The sequence below is a fragment of the Adiantum capillus-veneris genome, chromosome 30 (assembly GCF_014529385.1).
Source record: "Adiantum capillus-veneris isolate H3 chromosome 30, ASM1452938v2, whole genome shotgun sequence".
Lineage (NCBI taxonomy): Eukaryota > Viridiplantae > Streptophyta > Polypodiopsida > Polypodiales > Pteridaceae > Adiantum > Adiantum capillus-veneris.
In genome coordinates this window covers 110,434,956-110,457,454 of record NC_140960.1, presented here as the reverse complement: position 1 = coordinate 110,457,454, position 22,499 = coordinate 110,434,956, and positions in this window count along the sequence as shown.

The following is a 22,499-nucleotide window of genomic DNA, read 5'->3' as shown; positions in this document are numbered from 1 at the left end:
TTCCCACTCATCTTCTTGCTTGTACACGTACTTCGTTAACATCTTGACGATTTGACCATTAGCACTCTTGACTAGACCATTGCATTGGGGGTGATAGGGTGAGGAAAACCGATGCTAAATCTTTAACTTTTCCACTAATGCACTCATAAGCTTGCTTCTAAACCCCTGACCCCTATCAGAAACTAACACCCATGGAACACCAAAACGGCAATAGATGTTATCAAACACAAAGTGAGCCACCACATTAGCATTTACTTCCTTCACTGCTTTGGTCTCGACCCACCTTGTAAGGTAGTCAATGGCTATCACCACGTACTTCTTACCACTAGTAGACTTTGGGAGAGGGCCTATGGCATCCAGACCCCACTTCTCGAAGGCGCTTTGTGCGATGATGGCACCCTGTGACTCTGCTACCAGTCGTCTTTCACCTATAGTCTGACACTCGTGGCACGTCTTGCACCAATAATGTACGTGTTTCACAATGGAAGGCCACCAGAAGCCTTCTTTAAGCACTCGAAATAGAACGTGATATTTGCTCTGGTGTCCACTCTCTTCATGGCATTGCTCCAGTACCATCCCTATCTCTTCTTTGTACATCACCCTTCTAAGCACTCCGTCACGCCCATAGTTCATGAGATCTTCACCTACCAATGTGAATTTGCGGGCCTTTTGCACCACTCTTCTCTTTTGCAGTTTGGACAAACCTTATGAACATTGCCCTGTACCCAAAAAACCTTCAATCTCTTTAAGAGTCTCCCTACCTCCATAAGTGGCTGGGGCCACATATAGACTTGCAACATGCACGTGCACTTTGCTGCTAGCTAGTTGATCCGCCTCTTGATTCTGCTCTCTCCTCACATGCTTGAATTGGACTTCTTCAAAAGACTTCATCATCTTTTTGATGGAAAAGAACCAATTCTTCAAAGAATCGCGCTTTACCTGCCATTGGCCTAACAATTGCTTGATGACTAGCAATGCATCTCCTTTCACCACCAACCTTGAAATGCCAAACTCTATGCACTGCTTAAGACCCAAATGTAGAGTGAGATACTCCGCCTCATTATTGGTGTGGACATCCTCTAAATCATATGCCTTCGAGAATATAGTTTTGTCGTGTGGGTCGTGTATCACCACACCTCCTCCTGTCTTCTGCACTACCCTTCGATACGCTCCGTCGAACCACATAGTAAAAGCATCCTCCAAGTCGGGTTCCTCCTTAGCTTCGTCTCATACCACTCTTGGATAGGCCAAAAAATCGGTGGCCTTTCTCACAAGAATTTCTGCTAGGTGAGACCGACTCGTGTGATCCACCTCGAACTCGAACTCCTGTAGCTCCAACACCCACTTCATAATCCTCCTTCCTGGCTTCAAATGTAACACTACCTCTAGCAATAGATTATTAGCCGTCAACACAAAAAACATACGCACAATTAAATGGAATTTGAAATTCCTACAAGTGAAGACCAGAGCCATCACCCATTGCTCTGCCTCGGTGTAGGTAGGCTCTCTTGGGCTAATCACCTTGCTCTCGAAATATATCGGCTTGTAGCTTCTCCCTACCTTTTGCAATAGAACCGCTCCAATAGCAACTGTGCCCACTGTCATAGACACATAGAAGTTGTCCTCTCGATTGGGAGGACACACCGCTGACAACTGACACAAAATCTCCTTGACTCTATCAAAAGCCTGTTGAGCTTCCCCATCCCACTCATAACCATGCACTTGCTGAGCCCTCTTTTGAAGAGGATGCACATATTGCGACAACATCCAAAAGAAACGTGACAAATACTTCAACTTATGAACAAACGAAGCCAAACCTTGAGCATCTGATGGAGGCTCCATCAACACCAATGCTTTCACCTTCTCGGGATCCACCTCTATACCGTTTTGCGACACCACATGACCCAATAGTTGTGCTCGAGGCTGTGCTAGCTTGTACTTTTTGGGGTTCAGCTGACCTCCTTCTTCATCGAGCCTTTGAAAGCATAATTGGAGCTTCGATAGGTGCTCCGACCTTGAATTGTAGCAGTCGATATCATCCATGAAGGCCCTAATAAAGCGGCCCAAGTATGGACCAAATACCCTGTTCATCCAACCTTGGGAGGTGGCATATGCATTTACCAATCCGAACGGCATCCTGTGGTAAGCGAAACAACCCCATGGAGATATGAATGTTGTCTTCAACTGGTCTTCAAGCGCAATCCCTATTTGAAAATACCTCGAAAAGCCATCCATAATCGAGTATCTTTCATGCCCAGCCACCTGGTTTAGGATTTCATCTTGAAACGGAAAGGGGCATTCAATGGCTTGTAGTCGACACACACTCTCCATTTCCCAATCTTCTTAGGGGTTATGACCACTGGAGAGACCCACTCTAACTCCTTCACAGGATATATGATGCCTGCATCCAATAGCTTATTGATTTTCTGCCAAAGGGCTTCTTTTTGGACTTCCCCTAGTCTTCTTAGCTTCTGTGCTTTAGGTTTATGTCCCTTCTTAAGAACAATCTTGTGCTCCACCCCTTTTGCTCCTCGCAAATGCTTGTACTCCGTCGCAAACAGATTTGGATAGGATTCATACATTTGAACATAGCCCTCCTTTTCACCCTTGGTTAAGTCTTCACTCAACATGCTTGAAACCTCCTCTATGCTTAAACCATGAGCTTGGGACTTCATACCTTCTTCTTTAGGTGGAGAGTTGTCTATGGTGACCCCGAATAAGTCTGCATCTATCTTCAACATGTCGTCCTCGATCTCCTCTCTCTGTGTGCTAGTATAGCCTTCATCATAGCCTGTCTCGGTCTCATACTCATAGCTCGTCGTGTCACCCTCATCTTTAACTGCCATAGGACGAGAACTGCTCTCTTTAGTCTTCAAATCAAGCACAATTTGTCTACCTTTCTCTTTGTCAGGCAAAGTGAAGACTTTGCTCTCCTAATCTTGCCTTGCACCTATTGCCAAAAGCCATGGCCTACCCAAAATGATCGGATAAGAATTATATCCTGCCTTCATCACAAAAAAAACGATCACACACTCTATGCCCATCACCTTGACCTTCACATCCTGCACCACACTCAGACACTTGGCTTTGGTATGGTTGGCCATCCTCATGCGCACATTTGGCTTGACTACTGCCTTGACTCCTCTCTCTTTCATGGCTACTTCCGTCATGACACAAACCTGTGCCCCACCTTCTATGTAGCCTTTGTACACCTTCTCTTTACCCTTGCGAGCTCTAGTTTCCCACTCTGTCTCTGTCTCCCTCTTAGCTCTTGCCCTCTTATTGGCCAAAACTTTGACATCCTGCTTGTCCACCCCTATGATGTTTACTCTTTGGACCTTACCTCGATTATGTGGAGCTGACTGCACAGGATTCTCCACCGCTTGCTCTCTTCGACCATTGTATTTTCCTTGACCTCGACCTCTACCAAACAACGGGTAAATACCTCCTCTTTCTCTCTACAATTGAGGACAATCAGGTGCATAGTGCCCTTCTTCTCCACAATTATAACACCTACCTAGCAGTGGTAGTGCCCTGCCCCTTGCTCCTCTTGGCTGTCCTCTAGCCATGACACTGAGCCGCAACTCCTGCATCTGCTCGGATAAATCTTGCACTGTGCGCACTCAATTTTGCGGCATAACAGCTACACCTCGGTTTCCATGATTATCTTCGTGTGCGGTCTCTCTTGGACTCTGCGGTTTAACATGGGCCATCGTCTCATAGCCTGACACGCCCTACTCGATCTTCTTCTTTATCTTTCTGCTCTTCGACCGTGCAATGGCTACCGCACCATTGTAATTCTCTGGGCTCTCGAAATCAACTTTCTCTCTCACCTTGGGATGCAGGCACCCCATGAATTTGTCCAGCTTGAAGTAGTCTCCATTGGCCAACTGCATGGCTGTCGCTAATTCTGCCCAACACTCTTCAAAATGACCCAAAAACAGATTGAATTCTTCACTTACATCTTGCTTAAGTGCTTTTAGCTTTGCATCCATCTCAACTGGGGAAGTCTCCTTGCAAAATTCATGAAGAAACCTCGCCCGTAGAGCAGACCATGCTTGCTTCGGCTCACCTTCCAATGCATCATACCATGCTTTAGCTCTACCACGCATCACCAAAGGAAAAGTCTGCATTTTGCTATCCTCGTTCGGCATACGCAACGATAGCATATACAGATTGAAATCTGACATCCACTCGTCAGGGCTCTCTTCTCCTGTGAAAATCGGTCCATAGCTTCTAACTGCCATAAATTCCAACGCAAAAAACCACTTTTTCCGATTAACTAGGAGCAATCAGTGTGCTCCTTTGTGGGGGCACCAGAAGATGGAGAGGGGGAATGGGGGAACACACCCAGCACAAACAAAAGGGCCTCTCTATAGCTCAGGGTATTCACGGCACCCCTATCCTCTCGGCAAACACCTTCAAAGAAACACTTCACACTAGCAGACCACTGCGTGCTCAATTTCCACTACTCACACACTCTACAAACCACCACACAAGTTACACCTACTACCACTCCCTGTCTCCACCCTTACACACGCACATAGCCACTCAATCTCACTCAAAACACATTCGGTCCAGGGGGCACACACTTCAACACATCCGGCACCGAGGAGAACCATGAAAGCAGGAGAAAGAGAAGGGGGGAAAGGGAAACAATAGCACGAGAGGCAACTTTGGCTTGATTTCACTTCAAAAAACATATACACAGGCTTGCAATGCCATCACCATGGCCATTTTTAAGCAAAAGTTACAAAGGGGCTAGCTTGCTAGAGAACTCCACTTTGCAGGCTTCAAACGGCACTCCAAAAGTCCAAGAAAAAAAGCCCTTAATTTGATCCATTTTTGACTTTTATAGGGGGGGGCTTTAATTTGGGAATTTACAATTTAATTGGTCCACCTGGCACCTTGAATTGGCATTTTTGAGAAAGGGGACACCGCTTTGCTCTATCTCTCTCTTCTTCACTCTTTGCACTTGGGAGGGGGGGGGGCATTAGCGATGTCGCTATTGCCCCTAGCCTTCTCATTTTTTATTTTTTATTTTTTCAATTTTTACCCTCTTTAGGCTCCACTTTGCACTGCTCATGCCTTGATCTTTGACCTTTCCTTTCTCTCTATCTGACTTCTCTTTTGCCCTCATTTGGCCTTGACTTCCATTTTTTTTGCCCTTGTTTTGATTTTGTCCGGCTTCTATCAACCCTTTTTATCTCTGGCCCAATTGGCCTTCACTTTGACCCTTAGCTTTGGTTGGCTTTGCACACCTGGGAGACCTCCGGATTTGCCCTCTCCTCCTCATATACAAGGGGGAGGGGCAATAACGATGTCGCTATTGCCTCTTCTCTCCCTCTCCAAAACTTGTCCCATGGGAACACGCCCCGTGTCGGGTACTGCCACATCATCAAATAGTGCCGCCCGTGCCACCAACGCATGGAGCCTCCGTCAAGCTCCTAGCCCAAAACCACCGCGGAGCACCACCACAGCAGCGCCCGGCAGGGCCCGCCATAGCCACGCTCAAGGGGAACTCCCCTGTCTTCACCTCATGCTTCGAATGGGGCTCGCACTCCAGCTTTTATACCCCGAATTCATGCGCTGCACGTCTGCATGTGGGATCAATCTACTTGCGACGTGGAAGCCAGGGGCCCATGGCCTCCAAGTTATATGAAAAGAACCCCATGAAAACTTAATTTTTTAGGCCTTTTTCCATCCGCAGCACACTCTTGCTCCCATGCCCAATGAGCAGCCCATCAAACCCTGTGGAAAGAACCCCTTGCCGGCTCCGGACCACCCGGACCTTGTCTCGCTTTGGCTTTAGTGTGCCTTTGAACACTGCGTGCAAAAACCAAAAAAATCATCTGGCACCCCGCTTTCGTTTTTGACTGCCGACTTTGACTTACAACAACTCCCCGCTCCGAACTCCGATTTACGTGCCACCACTTTTCGTTAGCTCCACATGATGCACACTGTCATCGAGAACCTTGACGAGGCCAAAAAACTGCCAACTGGCACGTCCTCCAATGCAGTCAAATGAGCACAGACCTCGTCTCAAGAAAATCTTCAATTGACCATATCTTGCTATCCAGAGCTCCGATTCGCAATCCAAGAAGATAGGCATGCTTCATAACTCGAGAACTACACATGTATATACTGACATCAGCTCGGGCCACCTGTCCCCAACTGCCCTATCCGTCGGGGATCCGCTACACATTCTTCCTTTAAACTGCAATATCTTGAGCACCGGGGCTTCGTTGGGAGGAGCCGTCTAGACCGGCTTCTAGAGCACGCTGAACTCTACATTCTAGAGCTTTGACTTGGAATTTCAGACATCTTCATCTGACATCCCATCTAGACCATCCCGCAGCACTTTTGGCCTAAAAAACCGCTTAAAGCATACATTCGTGCTACCCCTTAGCTGCCTAGGGCCTTGGTACCTGTTCTAGCCTTCTGCACTATACTCGACTGCACCCTTTGCCTGGCATAGACCACCTGCTGGCTTCGACCAACTTTGGCTGCACTAGCGTGTGAGTGTCTCTGACCAAAACGCAAACTGAGGGAATGCCAACCACCTTGGCAGCTACTGAGGCTGTCGTGTGAGGTGTCTCTAGGACAGTCCCGATGGCTGAGCCAATCCTGGACAAAAGTGGTAAGTACTCCCACCACAAACCCGAAAAGCAGACGGAGATGGGGATGTCTGCCTCCTCTACTAGAACATCCGAAGCAGGGTTGAACCATGTCTCCATTGTCGAACTAAATTGCATTGTACATTATACGCTGTACGTATAATACACCTTAAACGGGCATATTATACGACACCCATTTTTATTCGGACGTATTATACGGCACCACATCAGCAGAAACACTGTATCATATAATTTCTCAGCAATTCAATCGAAATAGTACTTCGATCCAAAATTTAGTTTGATCGAAATAGTACGTCGATCGAAATATTAATGATCAAAATAAATTTGTTTATATACGCTGAAACGGACTGTTTTGCTCATTCCATTGATCTCTCTTCCCTCATCTCACCTATAGGTGAGCCTTACAACCCGAAGAAAAATATAAAAATGCTAGTTTAACACTAGAATGGTAACAGGACACTTTTATGTCCTTGGACACTTTTGTGTCCTGTTAAGTGACCATTTTGCTTGAACTATTTGAAGAGTATGAAAATGCATTTCTAGGTGCTATATATCCACAAAGTTGCCTTATAAGCTGAAAAAAACTTAGCATTTTTTTTGGAGTATCAATCTCACCATTAACACTAGGTTGGTAATGGGACACTTTTATGTCCTGTTAAGTGACCATTTTCCTTGAATTATGTCAAGAGTTTCAAAATGGATTTTGAGGTGCTATCTATCTAGAAGGTTGTCTCATGAGCTGAAAAAAACTTGACATTTTTTTGGAATATCAGTTCCATCTTTAACCTTGTCCTTGCACAACATTTCACAACCTAAACTGTGTGAAAAAACGGGTCCTATTTTTGGCTTTTTTCAACTTTTTGTAACTATACCACTCTAGAATTCATGTTTGTGAGGTCTATAATGCTAGAGAACTATCTTTAGTAGTCCTCAACATGTCATGATGCTTCTAGGGAGAAATAAATGTTAAAGTTGTAAGTTATGACCAAATTACAAAAATTGTCAAATCCTGTTTTTTAGCCAATTTTAGCTCTTCTATGATTTTTTTGGTGGCTTTCATGATATCCAAATGTAGTTTTGATTTTCTATGTCCCATATTGTAACATAAAGGTAATATTCCTTGAGTTTTTGGGCACCTAATACTCATTTTTCATAGTACACAACGATGGTTGGTTTTTTCTATTATAGAAGAAAACAAAACATTCTAGTATATCAAGTATAGCTTTTTCAATATTGCTAGTTTCTTGTGACAACTATATGCATTTTATAGGTAGTAACCATATCTAGTCATAAGGATCAAATTTGGCTAGATATTCAATAGTTTCTATGGGATTCTACAACTCATAATGTTGAACCCAGTTTTTTCATGTTTGCTGTATTTAGCACTTCATCTTTGTCCCCAAGATTCCCCTTGGTAAGAGATGTATTATTCTTTTGACATGCTCCATGGCTCCTTATGAACCTAAAGTACAATAGGGAACTAAGAAAACATGCATATATTATTTGTATTCAGCGTGACTATAGAAACTTTGATGATAGGTTTGCAGAATGGTAAACATTCAACTTTTTTGTACCTATTTCTTTTGGCAAAACAAAAAATAGTGAGTGAGAAGCCAACCCATTGAAGTTAACAAGGGAATTTATCTCAAGTCCTAAAAAAATCCCTAATCTTATTTTTATACAAAAAAACGTAAGAAATGACTGTTTTGATGAAAATGTACTGGTCCATCAACTTTGGAGGCTTGGTGTGACCAAAAGATGAGAAATTTTACAAGTCTCTTATTTTTTCCATGTGTAGTAGGCCTTGAACTATAACCTCATGAAAGGATTTTACAAAATGAGTGGATCTACTATGGTTTTGGAGGTTTTTTTCAAAACCCTGAAAGGACACTTTTATGTCCTGTTAGGTTACAAACCTAGTGTTAACCATACTCTTGCACAACATTTTTGAACCTAAACTGTGTGAAAAAACGGGTCCTGTTTTTGGCTTTTTTCCAATTTTTGGCAACTATACCACTCTAAAATTCATGTTTGTGAGGTTTAGATGGCTAGAGGTTAGGCCTTCATAGTTCTCAACATGTTTTGATGCTTGTAGGGAGAGCTAAGTGTTAAAATTGAAAGTTATGACCAATTTACAAGAATTGCATAATCCTATTTTTTGGCCAAAATTAGCACTTTTATGATTTTTTTAGTGGATTTTTTGATATCCAAATTCAATTTTGATTGTGTAACTGTAATGTATAACATAAAGCTAATCTTCCTTGAGTTTTGGGGGACCTAATATGCTATATAGCATAGTATATGATGATGGTTGAGTTTTTTGATTGCTGAAGAATACGATACATTTTAGAGTAGCAAGTATAACTTTCTCAATATTGCTAGTTTCTTAGGCCAATTGTGTATATTTGTAGGTAGTAACCATATCTAATCATAGACTACAAACTTGGCTAGATATTGAGTAGTTTCTATGGGCTTCTAGAGGTCATAATGCTAAACCCAGTTTTTTCATGTTTGCTGTATTTAGCACTTTATCATTGCCCCCAAGGTTCCAATTGTAAGAGATCCATTATCCTTTTGACATGCTCCATGGCTCCTTTTGAATCCAAAGGCCCAAAGGGTACTAAGAAAACATGTATATAGCAACTGTATTGAGCGTGATTATAGAAACTTTGATGATAGGTCCGCAGAATGGAAAAAATGCAACTTTTTTGTACCTTTTTTTTTTGCCCAAAAAAACTTTAGTGAGGTAAAAGCAACCATATGTTTTGTTCACTAACCCATTGAAGTTAACGGGGCATTTTATCTCATGTCCTACAAAAATCCCCACTCTTATTTATATGCAATCAACCGTAAGAAGTTGCTGTTTTGGGCAAAATGCACTGGTCCATCAACTTTGGAGGCTTGTAGTGACCAAGGGATGAGAAAAATTACAAGTTTCTCATTTTTTCCATATGTAGTAGTTATTGAACTATAAGCTCATGAAAGGATTTTTCAAAATGAGTGGATCTACTATGGTTTTGGAATTTTTTCCCAAAACCCTGAAAGGACACTTTTATGTCCTGTTAGGTTACCATTGTAGTGTTAAATATGCATATTTTTTCTAGTGAAAATATAGATCTTGGATATATTTATTTCTATAGGCTTTGGAGTTTTGAGTTACTTGCTCTATGTGAAGTATATCTTACACTGAGAGGTAACACTGAGAGGTAAGTTAAGTAAGATAGTTAATGATTACTTGTCTTGTGTAGAGGAAACTCACACTTGGAGGTGATTTAAGATAGTTAAAGTTAGTGGTTATTTGCTTTGTGTTGAACTATGTTCACACTTAGAAGTAACTTTAGTTAAATAGTTAAAATTAAGAGTTACTTGTTGTGTGTTGAACTATGTTCACACCTGGAAGTAACTTACATTAGATTTATCTAATGATTGATTGTCATGTGTAAAGTAATACTCACACTATAGACAATTTAGGTAGATTAAATAATAATCTCTCTCCTTTGTGTAGAGGTATTCTCACACCTAGAAGAGGTATTCTCTTTGTGTAGAGGTATTCTCACACCTAGAAGAGATTTACAAAATAGTGAATTTTGATTGCTTGCCACGTGTAGAGTTACACTGACACTTGGAGGAAATTTAGGTAGGTCTTTTAAAGATATCTTGCTTTGTGTAGAGTTTACTTACACTTGGAAGTTATTGAGATAGATTAAGCGATTTATTTATCATGATTCATGTGTAAAGTGAAAGCTCACACTTGAGAAACAATTATTTTTGGTACTTATAATTCAAAGAAGTTGAAAACGTTGATGAATAGAGTTATGTAAATGGTATTAGAGTTTGATTTTAGATGTGCCTTTAGTAACTAGTTCTGTTTGAGTTTGCAGATCTGAAGAAGATGGTGAAAGGATACGAGTGGAACTATGTAGATGAATTGGTCACTGGGAAGAATACATCAAAGCCGAGGTGTAAGACCTGTGGCCGTAATTTTAGTGGAAATGCTCACAGGATAAAAGAACATGTTTTCAAAATTCCTGGAAATGTGTTAGCTTGCAAATACCCCCCAAGAGGTATTGCTGAAAAGTTTCCCGAGTGGGTGCTCAAGGCAAAGAGAATTCTTGAGGGAAAAAAAAGGGAGGTCCCAAAATGATGGCTCCATCTATGGCTAGGGACATCAAGATGACGCTCGAGAATGATCAAAATCCTCAGTCGACCCCTATTACAGGTCAAGGAATAAGTCAAGGAGGGTGCCATTCATCCTTTGTTGGGAATTGTAGCTCTAATCCTACCGGAAGCTCTACTGCTAACATAAGCCGAAGTGAAGCATGGACTGGAGGAGAATTTGCACCAAGTGATCCTACTTTGCAACAGGCATTTGGGAAACAATGGTTGCTTGAACTCCATCTTAAGTGGACTCAAGCATTTGTTGCATGTGGAATTCCTTTTAATGTCATTCGAAATCCTATCTTCAAAGATGCTTTAATGAGCACGGCGAAGAAGGGTTTTGTGGTTCCTGATTATAATAAGATGTGTACAAATTATTTAGATAAAGTAAAAACAACATCAGAGAATATTTTACAGCGCACAACTCTTGATTTTGTGCCGGCGCATGGATGCACAATTGCTCTAGATGGCTGGACAAATTGCCAAAAGAAACCATTTATTAATGCGATGTTGATTTGTCCAAGAGGTGTCATCTTTCTTGAAGCGATCGATACATCCTTGAAAGAAAAAACTAGTGGATATCTTGCTGGTGTTTATGAGCGTTCGATTAGAAGAGAAAGGGGACCTAAATATGTGACAGCCATTGTCACAAATAATGCATCTAACTACAAAGCAGCTGGTAAAGCAATTGAAGCAAAGTATCCAGAGATTACATGGGTTCCATGTGCTGCTCACACTTTGAATTTGCTCTTAAAGGACTTTGAAAAAGTTACTTCTATTAAGCAAACTCTCCTAGATGAAAACCACTTGGTGAAGTTTATAAGAGAGCATTCATTTTCTTACACTTTGTTTAGAACAAAGTCGCCAACAAAAAATTTACAGATTTTTTGTGTGACCCGCTTTGCGACAGCATATTAATGTTCTCTCCACACTGCAGCAGGTAAAAGCAGCCTTTGTTGAAACAGTGGCAGATAGAAGATGGGGCATTTGGCTTGATAAATATCCCAAGTATGAGCCTGCTGCTTCCAAATGCTATCAGCTTGTAAACTCTCCTATTTTTTGGAGAAATATAGACAAAATAGTTACTGTCACAGAACCTTTCACTCATCTGATACGATTAGTGGACAAAGAAGCCTCTATCTTTGGACGGGTTTACTGGTACATGCATGAAGCCACTCGCAAGTTAAAAGATAGTACATCTTATGCAGGAAAAGAAAAAGCCATGATGATGACATTTGTCAAAAGACGATGGGAGCAGGTGTATACTCCTTTACATGGAGCAGGTTTTGTCTTGGATTCCAAGTTCCAGATGTACGAGCAACCTTCAAACAATGAAGTGATCAGTGATTTCAAGAAAGTGTGTGGTCAACTATTAGGCAATGTGGATGGACAGGTGGCATACACACAGAAGACGACATACACTAGTAGAGAGGGAACGTTTGGGGATCCTTGGCATATAGATGCTATCAAGAAGATGAGCACACCAGTTTGGTGAAAAGAGTACGGTGGAGAAAAAGTGGAACTTCAATATGTGACTGTGAGAGTACTGTCTGTTGCCGCCTCAAGTGGTAGTTGTGAAAGAAACTGGTCTTCATTCGCTTTCGTGCATACTAAAAAACGAAATTGATTAAGTCCTAAACGAGCTAAGGACTTGGTGTATGTCTTTTGTAACATGCGACTTATGCATAAGCCTACGAAGTTAGTCACAGTGCCACAGAAGAAAGCTTTGGGCGCTTCCAAACACACGAAGCAGTTGCAAATGAGCTCAACTCTGATGATGAAATGGAATGGAACCCGAAAGATATTGATCTGGAATGTTTAGATGTCGAAGAAATTGATGACATGGTGCGTGTGATTGAGGGGACAGATGAGCTGTAAAGTTTGTACTATATTCTGAATTAATTTTGCAATGCAAAAATTATGTGGAGTTTAGCTTTACAATCCATACCTTCTCTCTCTCTCTCTCTCTCTCTCTCTCTCTCTCTCTCTCTCTCTCTCTCGTAAAGAATGAGGATGCAAGAGAGCTACACAAGACAAGCACAAAGCACACAGAGATGGAAAGCTTCTTCTTCTACACAGAAAAGAGAGTACAAAAGCTGAAAAGTAGCACATATGTACATGCGGTCACTAAGTGTGAACTCGCTAGAAGCGTACTAGGCTGGCACTATAAGTGTAGTCCAGCTGTAGAATCACTGGCAGAGATCCTCCGTGTCGGTCACCTAACGCGCCAGTGAGTAAATGCCGTAAGTGGCCAAGACCCGTAGTGGATGCCAGCTCAAGGTGTAGAGCTCGACATCTCAACACTCCCCCTCGAGCTCTGCATGTGGCAGAGTCCAAGCATAGTCCGGAAACGTCGAAGCTTCTCAGCTCCGAGGGCCTTGGTAAAGATATCCGCTATCTGCTCCTCTGTGCTGACGTAGACCAAGTCGACGTCGCCCGCCAACACTCGCTCTCGAACGTAGTGGTAATGGACCTGTATGTGCTTTGTCCTGGCATGGAACACTGGGTTCCTAGCCAACTGCATGCTGCTGAGGTTGTCACAATGGATGAAAATATGCTGGTCCACCTGCACACCCAAGTCCTCAAGTAATGTGCGTAGCCAAGCTACCTCGCACGCCACAATTGTTGTACCTCTGTACTCGGCCTCTGTGCTCGATAAAGCAACCGTAGGCTGCTTTTTGCTGCTCCAAGTAACAGCAGCACTCCCAAAAGAGAACATGAAGCCACTCGTAGATCTCCTATCAATAATGCTACCTGCCCAATCTGCATCTGTATACCCATACAATGCTAATGGTGCATCTGTTGCATAGAACAATGCGTAGTCAAGAGTACCTTGCACATACCTAAGTGTGCGTCGTACTCCATCCAAATGTGGCTTCCTCGGAAGCTGCATGAATTGACTCTCCAAGCCTACTGTGTAGCTCAAGTCTGGCCTCGTGATAGTCAAGTAGATTAGACTACCCACAATCTTCCTGTACATGTTGACATCCTCAACAACATCACCCTTCTCTGCACTCAGCTTTGCATTCACATCCAAGGGAATAGAAATTCGCTTACAATCAGCCATACCATACTTTGACAACATGTCCAAGGCATACTGTCTCTGTGATAGCCATACACCCTCTGGAGTCCTGATCACCTCAATGCCAAGAAAGTAGCGCAACTCGCCTAAATCTTTCATTTCAAACTCCTGTTTGAGAAGACCCTTCACATGGTCAATCTCCATAGCATTGTCACCAACAATAATAAGGTCATCTACATATATGGTAATGACCACAATCCCCACATCACTCTCACGTACATAGAGTGAATGATCAGCATGAGCTCTCCTAAAACCAATACTGACAAGATACTTGGCAATCCTGTCATACCATGCTCTAGAGCCCTGCTTCAAACCATACAAAGCTTTGAGAAGTCTGCATACATAATCTAGGTAACCTGAATCGACATAACCGGGTGGCTGATCCATATACACTTTCTCTTGCAACTCACCATTCAAGAAGGCATTCTTTACATCCATTTGATGCATAATCCATCCTCTCGATGCAGCCACTGCTATGACAGCTCTCACAGTCGTCATCTTTGCCACTGGAGCAAAGGTCTCCTCATAGTCTATGCCATACATCTGTGCATAACCCTTTGCGACCAGCCTTGCCTTGTGACGCTCAATGTTACCATCAGCCTTATGCTTGGTTTTATACACCCATTTACAGCCAATAGCTTTCTTGCCACTTGGCAATGGCACCAACTCCCATGTGTCGTTTGCTTCCAATGCACATTTCCAACTGCATCCTCAAAACATGTGGGCTCCACATCCTGTATCACCTTAGCCATGTAGGCTTGGTGATGCGCTAGATAACCATCATAAGTCAATTTCTAAACTGGATTTTTGACTCTATTAGATCTGCGCGGTCCTGGGCCACTCCTTTGCCCTCTAGCATCTTCTTGTACTTTCCTTACACCAGGTGTCCTGACAGCCGGAATTCCAAATTCCTCATCAAGACTTTGTTTAGAACCATCTGAATCCATGTCTACATGTGAAAAACCTGATGATGCATCAGCCATAAAGGGAGGTTCATCAACCTTTTCCTTTCCTTTTCGTGATACATTCCCTGTACCTGTTGGTGGAGTAACCTGCGTACGTAGTCTACCATTCCATGGTTTCTCAACAGAGCCACGAGAAGAGGACTCTTGTGGTCCACTCAAAACCTGTGACTGTGGCCTCACATTTTGTACAACCACATCATCTTTTACATCAGCCCCAATAGTGCCATGTGCATTACTGTACCAGCAGCTTATCTCATCAAAGACTACATCTCTGCTCACTCGTAATTCTCGTGTAGTAGGATTGTAGCACCTGTACCCCTTTTGTTCAAGGGAATATCCCACAAGAATACATTTCTCTGCTTTAGGATCCAATTTCCTACGCAACTCATTTGGTACATGCACGTAAGCTATGCAGCCAAACACTTTCAAGTGTGCCAAATCAGGCTTTGTACCTGTAAACTTTTCCTCAGGTGTTACATCATGCACCGCAGTTGTAGGTGTCATGTTCATAATGTACACAACTGTATTTACGGCTTCAGCCCAGAAATGATGAGGCATGTTCTTCTCATTCATCAATGCACGTGCAACCTCTGCAATGTGCCTGTTTTTCCTTTCTGCGACCCCATTCTGTTGTGGAGTATATCTGCATGTAAACTGCCTGCGTATACCATGCATTCGCAGAAAATCTAAAAAATCATTGGAGAAGTACTCTCCCCCTCCATCTGACCTCAATGTCTTGATTTGCATATCTGTCTCCTTCTCAATCATGACTTTGAAGTCTTGAAAGTGACCAAACACTTCACTTTTGTTACGCATGAAGTAGACCCATACTTTCCTTGTATGGTCATCAATGAAAGAGACATAATACCTGCAACCATGTATACTTGCAGTATCGGTTGGACCCCAAACATCTGTGTGCACCACCTCAAGTGGCTTTTTACATACATTGCGCTCATGTGGAAATGAGCCCTTTGACTGTTTTCCAAACTGGCAGGCTGCACACACTTTATGCATACCATCCACCTTGAATTTGGGCAAACCTTTTACAATCAGTTTTGAGTGCATGCTGCGCAATCTTTGCTCATTGACATGGCCAATGCGTTTGTGCCAAATGTCAACATCAGCCACAACACCTGTGCCCTGTGCAAATAATGCAGCTTTTACCTTCGGCATGTCTACATTCAGCGTAAACATTCTGCCCACACATTTGCCCTCTGTGATCAGCTTACAGCAATTCTTGAAATCTTCTACATAACAGCCATTTGGATTGAAGCGAACCTGCAAACCCTGCTCAACCATTTGTCCAACAGAAACAAGATTCTTTGTAATGTTTGGGACATGAAGTACATCTACTAAGTACTTTGATTTCCCACTCTTCGTATTTAGAGGTATGTCCCCTACATGAGCAATGGGGTGAGCTGTGTCATCTCCTGTCTGCACATAGCCTGACACATCTGGTTTGCGCATATCTCTAAACCACTCTCCACGAGACGTCATGTGATTAGAGGCACCTGATGTTGAGCCAGCAGAGGATCACACCCACATTTTTGCTCACACTCATCATTTTTGTAACCATTGATTGTAATAAATGTCTTTCCGACATTGATTTTGATTGGAGCCATTCATTAAGTAACGGGACTCAATTGAGTTTCCAGCTTGTAATTCCGAAGTAATTTCACTTGCTGATGTAATTAGTTAGAGATGTTCTCACCTCCAAGGCTGAGGTATATAAGCCAAAGTTTTGTAACCTGAAGGTAGAGTTTTATTTAATCAAAGTGAGTTTTTGGAGCGCCGTGACTGTGTCTGAGAGAGAGAGAGAGAGAGAGAGAGAGAGAGAGAGAGAGAGAGTCTTATCTACTTGCTACGCGAGCTACAGAGCCGCCATTGGAGAAGCGACACCGCCATTGTGTTAGCAACGGCGAGAGCTACGCACAGATACCAACAGTGTGCGCTATCGGCTTCTATGTGTGGTAAGTTCCTACGAGCTTCGGTGTGAGTTTTCTTCCAACTCGTGTGTCGGAATGGAGCGTGCAGCATATCTATAGAACCACAACGAGTAGAGCTACGCATTAGTACCATCGGGGTCAAGTTTCGGTCACCTGTATTTTTCGGGCTGTCTTCATACGCGTTTACCGCACGGAGTGATTATAGGTTGATTTTGCAGTTCAAGTCTTTAGGGTGTTGTTCTTACCTAGTGTATAGACTTCCCCTTGAGTTTGAGATCGATTCAATGATTCTAGATCCTATTTCGTATAGCATTCGTTCGTAGTACGGATTTCAGTCACTTGCGTATTTTAGAACTTAGATTTGATTTCCTTAGTAGTGATTGTCATTAGAAGGTCGAGTAGGTGATTTGACACCCACCTAGTTGTTTCCATGCGCCTGCGGGTCAAGCTCCGTCCTCGTTTGACAAATTTTGTTGTTGGTTGAGTTCTCGCTATTTAGCTTCCGCTGGCGGCGTAACCGCCTTAACATTTGGCGCCGCTGCCGGGGACGAGAGCCCTAAGTAGGTGACCTTAGACTAATCCTACGAGGTGAGTCGTATAAACTACTTTGTATACTTTAGTTAGAAAAGATCTAGGAGTGGTGGACTCCGAAGATCTCGAGAGATACTAGGAAGTGGGGTATTCCTGGGTCTTCCGTGTTGACAGTATTTTTACTTTAGCTTAGATTTGTTTGTTGTTTTGTTGGTGTTGAGTAGTTGTTGATAGAAGAAGAATTTGCTAGTCCGTGAGTGGCAGTGGATCTCTTTAAAATCACAATTACCAAACCCATTTTATGATTAGGAATAGCTTAGGTAGGACTTCATTTGATCCTGATCTAGAGCTAGTAATCATTGGAGTATTTGCTTGATATGGTTGATTGCATGTTAGATCACTAAACCGTCGAGTTAGTAGTGAAACTTGCAATAAATAAAAGTCAGAGAAATTTTCTGTGTATTTGGGAGTTGCTGAGCACTAGAGAAAGCTTTAGGAAGGATTCTGTGCCAAAAAACTGGAAATCTGCAACTTTAGACATCATACGCGTATGATGTCTAAATGACCAAACAGAGACCAAAACAAAAATTTTGACTTTACCAGAGTGTTCAAAAGGGGGGTTATACCCTAATTTCAACTTAAAACAAGAGCATTAATACTCAAAGAAACCCAAAAAGACAAGTCGGAGTCCAAGAAACGCAAAGAATAGGAAATTTTGGATTCAGATCTTGTTTTTACATTCAAACCTGGCAAAAATACTTGAAACTCAATTATAAACATTGGAGAAGGCTTAAAACCAAGAATAGTCAAAATCTGGGACAAAAGACATCATACGCGTATAATGTCTTTTAGCACATCCACTGCTTAATTTTGATATCTGACCTGACAAGATTGTTACAAACACTGTAGAAAGCAAAAATATCAAGTCTTGACCCAAATTGATGAAAAAGACATTATACGCGTATGATGTCTTTTACCTAATTTTGGACATATTTTGATACTTTGCCAACACAGATCCATTGTAATAGCTGTCTAGAGGTTATATTTCAAGTTTCATCCCATTTGGATCACACTAAATAAGTACAAAGCTTTATGGGACATTGCGGATATTATAGACGATTCATTTACATGTACGCTATAATAGGCCAACCACTTTACAGGCTAATAGTGAACTTTGAATGGACAGAGGAGTGTGAGGAATCGTTCAAGAAATTGAAAGAGGCACTCATTACTGCTCCAGTCTTGAAATCACCAGATTGGGAGAAGATATTCTATGTGCATATAGATGCTTCGGCATATGCAATAGGATGCATTCTGGCTCAACCAGAAGAAGGAAACATGGATTTTCCTATCTGTTACGCCAGTCGACAGCTCAACAATGCAGAGAAGAATTACACCACAACAGAGCGAGAATGATTAGGAATGATATATGCTGTGAAGAAATTTCGGCATTATCTTCTAGCCAACAAGTTTGTGTTTTTTACGGATCACCAAGCCTTGCTCTACCTAGTGAATAAACCATGCAATACCGGGAGAATAGTGAGATGGTTCATTATCTTACTGGAATTCGACTTCACGGTAGTAGTAAAGAAAGGAAAAACACATCTTAGAGCTGATCATCTTTCGCGATTGATGAATGGAGAAGACCCTATAGGAGTAGATGACGACGTGCCAGACGCGTACTTGTTCAACATAGAAATGATACCGAAGTGGTCTCAAAATGTCGTTAACCTATTAACCTATGGAGGAGAGTTCAATAGAAGAGAATACAACCAGAAACATATTGCTATTCAGCAATCCAAGAATCTTCAATTGATTGCAGGAAGGTTGTATCAATTGGAAAATGATCATGTTTTATGACTATGCATCAATCCTAAGGAATATAATATATATCTGCGCGAAGCACATGTTCAGGAATGTGCATTTCATTGTTCAAGAAGGAACACATATAGGAATTTGTTACAATTGGGAGTCTATTGGCCAGGAATGAAAGAAAGCGTACATGAATATGTCACTGTATGTATTGTATGTTCATCAAAACCGCCAGCAGAGTATTCGACATTATATCAGATAATGATCGCTCCAGAATGGATTCAGTATATTGTTGAATATCTCACAAATAGAACTTTCCCAGAAGGAACGTCAAAAGCTCATCAGAAATCTGTAGAGACAGAAGCTAGAGATTACACTTTAATAGGAGATCAACTCTATAAGAGAGGTAAAGACAACCAGCTTAGGATTTGCGCATCAGAGTCTGAGTATGTGATAATCCTGGAGCAAGCTCATGGAGGAGTAGGTGGAGGCCATTTCTCAGGTGATAAGACAGCAAAACTTGTCTTAGCCGCAGGAATATGGTGGCCAACATTACATATGGACGTTGAGGAATACGTTAAACGGTGTGATGACTGTCAGCGGACCAAAATACCACTTAAAAGAGATGATATGCCGCTTAGACCAATGATGGGGGCAAGAGCTTTTGCAAAATGGGGGATTGATTATGTCGGACCCATTTCACCTCCTGCCTATAAGACTCATGCACAATACATCGTTGTGGCTACAGACTATCTAACAAAGTGGGTCGAAGCAAAGGCAACTCAAAAAGCGGATGCCAGGACCACGGCACAATTTCTATATGAATACGTCTTTGTACGATATGGATTGCCAATAGAAATTGTGAGTGATCGAGGCACACATTTTATAAATGAAGTGATAAAGATCCTTCTAGATGAATTCATGGTAATCCATAGGAAATCAGCCCCGTATCATCCACAAGCAAACGGACAAGCTGAAGCAACAAACAAAACCATATGCACGGTCCTTACGAAGATTGTATTCGAGTCGAGAACTGACTGGGACCAGAAGTTGCATTCAACATTATGGGCATATAGGGTAGCATATAAAACATCGATAGGAACGACCCCATATAACATGATTTTTGGGCTAAATGCTATCTTACCAATAGAATTCTTGATTTCAACCTTAAGGGTGGCTAAGGATCTAGAGTGGACAGGACACGAGCTTTCTGATAGAATAGATGACCTGGAAAAGCTAGACGAGCTTTGCCTAAAAGCAGTAGCTTCTATCTACGCTCAAAAAAGGCGACAAAAAGAATTTTTTGATAAGCATGTGCGGACTAAAGAGTTTAAGGTTGGGGACTATGTCCTAGTTTACACTCTGAAACAGCATGCTAAGAAGCTTAAAAAGCGAGGGATGGGACCTCTGGTGATTAAAGATCTATCACCAAGTGGAGCCGTCAAGCTTGCTACATTAGACGGAGAAGAAATGCCCAATTGGATTAGTGGATGCAAAGTGAGAAAGTATCTTTTGCCGCTAACCCAGGACATGCTACTCAAAATACATCAAGAAAAGCTGCATGTCCAGAAAAAGAAAAAGGTTGTGGAGGAAGCGCAAGCCGAGGCGAAGGAAAGAATGGAGAAAAGAAGACTACTGCGTCAGAAACAACGCAATGAAGGAGCAATACGAATAAACGCAGTCGGTATAACAGAAATGGATAATGACAAAGAAGAACCCATCATTGAATGCAAAGTAGGAACCAACCAAATCAAAGCCAGAGCACTATTGGATTCAGGAGCTCAAACTAACCTACTTTCACTCAGTTTTTATAGACAATTGACAAATGACACTAAATTACAAACTGCCAAGCAAGAGTTAAAGAGTTACTCTGAGAATTCAATCAAAACTGTCGGATGCACAGTTTTACATATACGGATTAACCAGTATGTGTATCCTCATATGTTTTACGTGGTTGAAGACCAAGCTACACAACATGCATTATTGCTAGGACAACCATGGCAGAAGCAATACAATGCAATGATTGACTGGAGTTCTAAATCAGTGCTTATCAAATACGAAGGTGAAAGTCAATCAGTTAAGTTCACCAAAGGAGAAGAGCCAACTCCAAAGGACGAATCCAAAGACAAAGGTAAACAACAACCAGAGAAAAAGAAGAAGCAATGGCAACCAAAAGTTTCTATACAACCGGATTACTCTTCGACGAGGAATTCTCAACAGTGGATAAGGAAGACAAGCAATAATATAACAGCTCAACCTTGGGAAAAAACGGAGTCAAAGTTGGTATGGAGACCAAAAAAGGTTGTGCCAGAGAACACAAAGGTGGAAAACAGAGTCTTCAATACCAGACAACACAGTGATTCCAGACAATCAAGGACAGTGAAACAGATCTGGATTCCAAAGAAGTTCATGACGGCACAAAGCTATAGCAAGCAAATTTGGATCCCAAAGATTTGTAAACAGGAACTCCCTTCAGTACAATCAACGGAAACTCCTAGGTATTTCAAGTCGAGAAAATCAACACAAAGAACAAAGCAGGTTTGGGTCGCAAAGAGTTTGTGGCAAGCACAAGTGAAGCGGAAGCAGATTTGGATTGTAAAAAAGAACAACAAAGTAAAGAAGAATCCATCTACTGATTCTACTACCGAAGTGCCAAAACCAACCCAAAACCCGACCACCAATCCTTCAATCAAACAAAGAGCAGCTTTATTGGAAAGACTGTTGTATCATCGCTCTACAATTGCATTGGGAACTTATGACGAAAACAACTACAATGCTTCGCCCACAGACACTTCATAGTCGTCCGGGAGGACTCAGACTAGGAGGGGGGGAGGTATACAGGTATACAGGAGTTACAAAGCAGCTACAAGCGCCAAAAACAAAGAAAAACAAAAATTATATTACAAGGGCAGTGTCTTACATGATTTTGCAATTTTTATGTTTGATTGCGGATATTGATAATATTTATGCCCTTATATACCTTTATACCCAAAACCGGACCACCAATCCTTCAATCAAACAAAGAGCAGCTTTATTGGAAAGACTGTTGTATCATTGCTCTACAATTGCATTGGGAATTTATGACCAAAACAACTACAATGCTTCGCCCACAGACACTTCATAGTCGTCCGGGAGGACTCAGACTAGGAGGGGGGGAGGTATACAGGTATACAGGAGTTACAAAGCAGCTACAAGCGCCAAAAACAAAGAAAAACAAAAATTATATTACAAGGGCAGTGTCTTACATGATTTTGCAATTTTTATGTTTGATTGTGGATATTGATAATATTTATGCCCTTATATACCTTGTTTTGCAACAAGAAGAGATCAAATGATGAATTTGGGTCTCTAGACGTGTAAATATCAC